Genomic DNA, 8,392 nt, shown 5'->3' with positions numbered 1-8,392 from the left:
TTTGGATCAGACAGCAGAGATAACAGTAAAATAAGCTAATGAACCCAAAAACAGCTTCTTCAGTGATTTCCAGAAGAGCCTAAAGACTAAGTAGTATACATTACCATAAGAGGGTAACAATACAGAGTATTTTTTAAAAGTATTTTTCAAGTCCAAATTTTCTTTTGTGCCATCCATCAAGCATCACTGTGGGGAAAGCTTAACCCATTTCTTTCTGGATAATTATTTTACTTCAACAATGGAGAGTTTTCTTCCATGAACAACAATTTAAGGTCCCACTTCACCATCACAGTTGGATCAAATCCAGGTTTAGATTTTTTCAAATGATCCTTGTTTTTGAGCCACTCAAATGGACTTGATGGATCGGATTCAAGCTATCATTAATTTTGTGATGGTGTTCAGGTCCTGAAACAGTAATGCATTCCCAGACCATCACACGATCACCATCATGTGTGACTGTGGGTAAAATACGTTTTCCGAAATACTCACCAGATATTTTCCTCACAAAAGGACGTAGCAAACTGTACTTTCTGAAGAAGTTCCACATTTTCTCCGTTTGCAGACCATGGCTCTCAATGTGGTTCAATGGAGTCCAAACGCTTAAGAAAGGACCTCAGAACCCTTTTCATATTGACAGATGTCAGGCACTTTGTTTGTTTTTTAACCTTCACCTATGTTTATTTATATTGGAGTGTGATGTCTTGCTTTTCAAGATTAGCCTACTTCATGTTGACATAAAGGTTATACACTGCGACAGACTGGCGACCTGTCCAGGGTAACCCTGCCTCTTGCCTGGAACATTAGCTGAAGATAGGCACCAGCAACCTTCCCGACCCCACTAAGGGTCAAGGGTATGCAGAAAATGGATGGATGGATGGATAAAGGTTATACAGGTCTGGATGAAGTCGTGTAGGGTGTGGCAAGACTTTATTGAACAAGATTTTATGCTAAATCTTGTTCAAATTTAGCATAAAACATTGGGACAATTACAGTTTTACAATGGGTTAGTTTGGTTTGAAAATATGATATTCCAAGGCACTTTGAACTCCATTTCTGCAACAATGTAGTTCAAAGTGGTTCACATCATAACCCAATTGTGAAACAAGCAATAAACATTACATTTTGATAAATGACATTTAGTCAAATGTCATCATAAAAATCATCAGGTAAATAAACATAAAATATATTGATCAATGTATTGATAAATGAAATCCTAGTTTGTATTTTCTTTATTTTTTTTATCTACTCAGCTAAATTGGGATCACTTTAGAAGTGACACCGTCGTTACCCAGAGTGTTTCTGTTAATCCCGCCCCACCGGGACCACTCGGCGGCAGCGGGTGTCAAACCTCCCCCTCTCCGCCGAGGACGCAGCCATGCCGAGCTGTGACGCTCCGCAGCCGGGCTGCTGCTGCTGCTGCTGCTGCTGCTGGCGCCTCGCCTCGTCCGTCTTCAGCTCCTCGCGCTCAGGGGAGCTGCCATGAGATCTCCTCGCGCTCCTGCTCACCCGCACCTGGCTGCTAGAAGACGCGCGTGAAGCGGGAAGCGGGACTAACCAGCCGCAGATCATGACTTCATAGGTTTCTGGTTCGAAAAACGGATAACCGGCTCCGGGCATCTCTAATTGCGCTGACCGGTGCTGGGGGTCGAGATCTCTGGACCCCGAACCCGTCACTCAAACAGGTTGTCGGGGTGTTCTTCACTCTGAAAGGTAAGGCTTTCAATTGATCTGAATGGATTCGTAATTAGGTTAAAATGGGCTTAATGAGGGCTGCGTAACTGACCTGGCAACCGGTTCAAACAGTACTTTCAAATGCGATTAATTCAGCAAAACTATCATTTAAAGTGGCTTTTACTGTATTTATCAGACTATACGGTCAGTGGAATTATTACAGTTTATCTTATTATTTTATATGTATAAAAAAACGAAAATAAAAGTAGAAAATTCTTCTTTAATTAAAGCATACACTGGTAATGTATGTATTACTGAGTTTCAAACCGTCTTAATGAGTAAATGGCACCAGATGTATCACTATTATCATATAAACTGACGTAGTAAATGTGTAAGAGAAGGACGGGTAAATGCAGAGCTGATGAATGAGATGAAAGTGATACATGAAGGGATGCAGTCCCCATCCTAACGAAGACAGATCTGTGTTTGTGACTCTCTGCCCTCACCTTGGCTCAGTCCAGCTCATCTGCTCTGGCTGCTGGGGGCGGAGGTGTCTCCTGACATCACGGCTGGACGTGAGCTCATCCCTCTTTCTTTTCACCCTCACAGGGGTCTTCGGGGCACAGCCGAGGATGCTACCCCCCAGATGGTGACTTCGAAAGGTAGAATTTGTCGGTGGCATGAGTGATGTCTCGTTTGAATGTGTTGAGGAAGTTGCAGGTGCAAACTGGACAGATGAGTCCATGTTGTTTTTGTAAGGGAAGGTGCTTCTTCTTCACTCATACGTCAGCCCAGATCTAAACAGTTGCTTTTGGTTTTGTTTGGCACAAAAAAACAAACCAAAACTAGAACTGCAAGCAGTTATTATGGGTTCATCGCCCGACCCAGCAGGTCATCATCACGCCTTTTTTCTCTTTCCTGCTGGATTTGTCCTCCCGTGCTCTGGCAGCAGGTGTCTCTGTCCCGAATCCAGTGGAGCCGGATCTGTTCCTCTCCTCACACGCCCAGCTTAGTGCTCTCAGTGGAAAGAGTCCAGATTTTACAACCTGGCTAAATTGCCCCAGTGATGGAAAAATATTGTTCAAGGAACAATACTTGAATAATTGAAGCCCGCAGGCTTTAAATTTTGCAGGGAGGAACTCGCTGTGATTTCCAGCGCAATGCTGGCCACCTCAACAAAATATTCATATTATTATTTCAGAATGGATATATCAGGCATCGCTGTCGTCTCTTGCTCTCTCTGTGTGTTCTCTGCATCAAAGCTGTCACTGGTTGTAAAATCATCCCATCGTGTCTTTTTCTTGTAAAGGAACAAACTTAGCTTTCATCAATAACTTTTAGGGGTAAGAAACCTTGATGTTGGGGGGTATTTTCTTGAAAATTTATAACAAAAGTGTTTTGCATAAACAGAAAGACGACGTTTAGTCTAACAATCCTGCTAAAATCATGTCAGATTAATTGTGCAAACAAATATTATGCATAATGTGTATTTTTTGTTAGTTTTACTTTGATAAAGAGACTGAAGTAAACAGCTCTGGGTCAGTTTGTACCTTCTCCATTTGTCAGTTCTACTCACAGGTTTCTTGACATTATTCCTCCATTTCATGCATATAAGCAAATCATTTTATACCCACAGGGTTCCTCTAAAGTCTACAAATGTCTGGGAAAGTTTGGAGAACAAAAGATGCAAAAAATAATTTTTTTTTCAGACTTTATTCCCTGTCACATTGTCCAAATGTTGAGTTCTTCTCTCTAGCCTTTCATTCTTTATTCCCTTGTTTCCTTCCTTCTCTTTATTTTGTCCTCTTTCTTCCTGTCATGTGTCCTTCTATCCTTTGTTATTCTCTTTCCTTACTTTCCTCTTTCTGTGTGCTCTTTCTTGTTTCTTTCCTTGCATCCTTCATTCTTTGGAGATTTAAAAAAAAAATTGTGTAGAACTTGAACCCGGTGATACTAATTGTATTTTCCAGGTGCTTATTGCGCTGAATGTTGCACCTTTTTTCATTCTGCTCTTGTTTTTTAGTGTCTTCTAATGTCTTTAACGTTTCTAAGCGGCAAAATGTCTCTTATATGTGTAAATCTAGTAGCATTTGTTCATCCAGCTAACTGTCAACTTGCAGCAACATGTGGGGGAAGGACAGCTCCGCATTTCTCCACACACTAAACATCTATTTGAGAGAACTGCTTGAGAGAGGCTGAAGTTTAAAGCTGCTTGGGATCAGATCACTTCTTTCCTCCAAGGCCACCAGGAGAGTCATCACAAACACTTTCACATCTAGTATCACCTGCATAATCACTTCATAATGCAAATGGATTGGCTTCTGGCTGTGTAAATCATCACCTTTTGTCTCTTTTGCACATTTTATTCTTCTTCGTTCACATTTCAGCTGCACCGCAGACCGTATACATTCCCACATGTCTTTGTGAGCTGCAGCTCACCTACAGACCCGCATCTTTCAAAAATAATCTCCTTTCCAGCTGCTAACATGAACAGCAAACTCGTGAGAAACTATCACAGACTGAAAAACGGTGTATAGAAAACACCAGCTTGGCTGACTTATTACTCTTGTTTTTGAGATTACTGAGATACTTATTGCCTTCTCCAAGTACTGTCAACACTCGTATTGCTTATTTTGCTCATTTTGAATCTTTGTAGTTTGGGAGAGTTGTCTGCAACAACATGCTTCGTGCTCCAATTCATACCTGCTGGGTCCAAAAATGTGATTTGTTTTTTCTTTTGATAAAGTAAAATATATGCATATATATTTAGTTTTTACATGCTCAACTACAAACTAAGCTTGTAATATTTCAATGAAATGACCAAAATAAGCTTTTGCTGAAATGGGATCTGTAACTCTTTGAAGGTTCCAGGTTTTCATGTATTTTTTTTATTTTTTTGTCCGGATTTTTTATGCTTGCTGTATGTAGTCAAGTTTAGTGAACTGATGCAACTAGATGTGCTTTTGAATAATAGTCATAGATGTTCGTGGTCCAACTTATGATAAAATTAATAAAACTACCTTAAATTACCTCTAAGGCCTGCATGGTTTTACAAAATGATTCAAAAAAGGCTAAATAAAAATAACGATAAAATAAAAACTAAACTAGAGCTGCTATCAATGATGATTTTGGTTGTTGACTAAATTATTAATACTTTGCACAATTTGCTGAATAAGTCAACAATTATTTCAATCTGTCTCAGTTTTCTGCTGGATCACCTCCTGTTGTCAGTGATAATATTTCACCACATCTGTTTATATGCAGGAATATAATTATTGCGTAATTAGGCATAGTAACGTAAAACACGGATTTTATGAACCTAGATGTAAAGCTTTAATCAAACTTTTGTAGTCAAACTTACTGTAGATGCTTTAAAACACAGTTTGTGGTCTGTAAAAATCTTTATTTTTGGAGGAAAAAATGCAGGGTTTGATTCAGCATCTAATTGTGAAGCACTCCAGTTTCCTCCTGCAGCAAAAAAATCCCACATTATCACGTTTCCTCCACCGTTCTCCCAAGTTTTGATGATTCCCTAAGCACTTTATCAACATGTAATTTGATTAAATGTTTGTTTTGGAGTAATTTTCCTGTCCATGTTGGTATTTTATTGTGAATAATGACATTATTTCTCAATGTCACTTGCTGTTTTTATTTTAATTATGTAAAGCACTTTGAAATGCCTTGCTGCTGAAATGTGCTATACAAATAAAATTTGATTGATTGATTGATTCTCTTACCAACTTCAGCCAGTATCTTCTCCATTTTCTTTTTTTTTTCATTCCGTCTTTTATCAGAAACACAGAACCAGATCCTTCTTAATTTTCTGTCATATTATTTAAGAAGTTTCGGAATGGGGATTCCTGTACTTTTGCGAGGCTAATAGAGATGACGCTTTCCATATTTAATAAGCTAACGCAGTATCTCTTCCTAGCTTTCTCTCAGCAGGAGTTTGAACAAATTTCGTACCTAAATGTCAGAATATTCCCATGCATCTCTGAGTTTCCTAATTAAATTTTCATTTCAAAGCTTCTGTAATTTCCATGGCTCACTCAGGGATCATCTGGGAGAAGAAGCGTCTAATTTCAGAACACAAATCAGCATCCCACATAAAATGTATCAGAGAAGATATTTTTTTATTTTATTTTTTATTTTTCTTACTTCTACCCCCTCACTGTTTGATTCATTTGTGGCTGTTTGTGTGCGCATGTGCATGTGTGTGTGTGTGTGTGTGTGTGTGGGCTACATGTGAGGTCTTGTGAGCCGACTGCTGCAAGGATTGTTTCATTTCCCACAGAGAAAACGAATTAAATTATGACACCTTTCTGTGCTGCCTCTCATCTGCTGCTTTTCACTCTGTCGAGGGATGACAAAGCCGCTAAATATAGGTCCACAAGTGGAGTGTGAAACCTCTCCACCTCGCTCTGCGCTCGTGTGGGTTTATGGCAGCCGAAAACAAGAGGCTGTCGTGGCAACCTGAACAAAGGTTTAATCGTCTCACAAAACAACGTGACGTGTGCGTTTTTGGAGTAAAAGGAGAGAAAAGAGTAAAAAGTGGGGGTCGTTTTAATTCAATATATTTCCTCGTGTGACGGTGCGGAGAGAGAGAAAGAGAGAGAGAGAGAGAGAGAGAAAGGACTGGAACGATGAAACCAACTGATTTCCTAGCAGGAGCACAACTGCATTAAAAATGATGGCAGGAACATCAAGTCTCTTAGGTGACTCGGAAAATGAAAAACGGGTAGCCCTTTGTGTTTGCAGTAATGATACAGAAAAAGGTTGATTTTTCGTTGTCGTTTCAAATAGTAATCATCCCCAAATTACACAGAGAATGGATTCAATTCATCTGCTGTAACACTAACCCAGAGAGCCAGACATACCCAAGCTCCTTTAATTATTTCGGGGAGCGCTAGATATTTGTTCAATTTAGTAATTAGTTTTTTATAAATTATTAAGAACTTAATTAGACTTCAAAGGGCAACAGATCCAGTGCGTTTAGTTCTTAACACAGACAATTCATGAAGCTGTTTTTGTGAAGAAAAGATTGTTAAATACGTGAATGAAAAAGTGTTTGCCTTCCATTATAGATTTCTCTTCTTATGCTTTAATGTTTCAACCAAGCTTGAGTTGATAAATGAACTTGGTCATTTTTCCCACCAAACGTCAAATACTTTTGGAAAACTCTTGGAGAAAATCAAGATGTTTCTGCCAAATGTGAGGTGAGACTTTGTGTTCTTTTTGGCCAGCAGTGGCCGTGAACGTCCCTCCAATCTCCCCCAAACCCCCCCCAGAAACCTTTTTTCCAGCCTCTTCATTACTGTTGAACAATACTTTACTGAGGGAATGGAGGGAATAGAGTTATTTTTTTTGTGCCTTCCTGTTCCTTCCCTCCTGGAGTCATCTTGTTACGCTGACAGCTACTGAGAAAGTTACCAATAGTTCTGTGTTTCTCCATGTACAGATAATGGTTCCTACTGTGGTCTGCTGGAGTACAAAAGCCTGGAAATAACATTGCATTCATTTTTCTAGACAGATAGTCGTCTTTCTCGTCTGTTTTCGAATGTCTTTATATTGGAATTTGTTGCGTTGTTGTTTGAGATGTTTCATCCTTCTTCATGCTGCCCGACAGCCTCTGTTGAAGCGATTGCTTGTCTTTTGCAGACGTGGCAGTAATGAATGAGGAAAGCACATTTGAATCAAAAGTTAATCACAATTACTTTGTTCACACAGGTCCAGGTTGGTTTGGTTAGCTTCTTTCTCTTAATTAATCAACCATAATTTGAAAATTGCTTTTTGGACTCGCACAGGTTACATATTTTTAATAGTAAAAAACAAAATAACCTCGCTTGCTGTGCAGCCTTGGTCAAAGTTTATGAAGAGCTAAAAAGGGGCAGAAACATCAGAGGGGGAGCTTAAATATAAGTATTTTCTTATATTTCATGGGACATGGGACCCACTTAAAGTCACACACTAACTTTGGCTCAGGGATGCTGACTGCAGAGGAATTGTGTGTCATTTGGCGTCTTCGTCTCTCCGTTCTGTTGGAAATTCTCTCGTTTGAGTCTGGTGGCATGTTAGTCAAAAACGCTTGTTTTTGTTTCCGAAACGGTTTCACCGCTCTGCCTGCGTCGATGAACGTCAAGGAGGACCGTATCTTTTGTAAAACTGTGTCACTTGAATTTTGTTTTTTTTACACAGGTCTCAGATTCAAACCGATGGACCAAGAAGGGAAAGACGGTCCCTGTGCTGAAAAAGAGTTTACAGGGAATAAGGACTAAACAAAATTAGGAAGGAGGGAGAAAAGAGAGAAAAATGTGGTGCAAGAATGACCTCACTGCAGTTCTAGCAACATTACCGTGGCAGTCGTGTGTATAATTTAGCACGGTGACACAATGGAGAGTTCTGCATGGGGGAGACGTGCATGCCATTTACACTCAGTGGCATAGCTTCATTTTTATTTTCTCTGATTATTTAATAAGTTGGAATTTGTCCAGTCACATCAGCATGTCTGCAGACTCTGGGAAATTTACAGTTTTAGTCTTGTTAGACTTTCATCAACCTTTGAGACCGTCAGCCACACACAGACTTTATCTCTTTGGTTTGGATTCCTGGAACATCTTCGCAGTAGATCAGTAGTCTTTTTTTTTTAATTGGTCCGATGTAATGTTGTAATTTTAGACGTCTTATTTCCACACTGGATGGATGGATGGATGGATGGATGGAT

At 39.6% G+C, this 8,392-nt stretch overlaps 1 protein-coding gene across 1 annotated transcript in view; it reads left to right on the top strand.

The window, feature by feature from the left end:
* The first annotated feature begins 1,387 nt into the window (after positions 1 to 1,387).
* Positions 1,388 to 8,392, top strand: part of LOC103458462 (protein FAM163A-like) — a 17,112-nt gene continuing 10,107 nt past the window's right edge. Inside the window, exons 1-2 of the mRNA XM_008399290.2 lie at positions 1,388 to 1,710; positions 2,281 to 2,333. The gene's annotated coding sequence lies outside the window, so the exon portion shown is untranslated. The remainder of the gene's footprint in view (positions 1,711 to 2,280; positions 2,334 to 8,392) is intronic.

The sequence above is a fragment of the Poecilia reticulata genome, linkage group LG22 (assembly GCF_000633615.1).
Source record: "Poecilia reticulata strain Guanapo linkage group LG22, Guppy_female_1.0+MT, whole genome shotgun sequence".
Lineage (NCBI taxonomy): Eukaryota > Metazoa > Chordata > Actinopteri > Cyprinodontiformes > Poeciliidae > Poecilia > Poecilia reticulata.
This window is presented reverse-complemented; position numbering and strand designations above follow the sequence as displayed.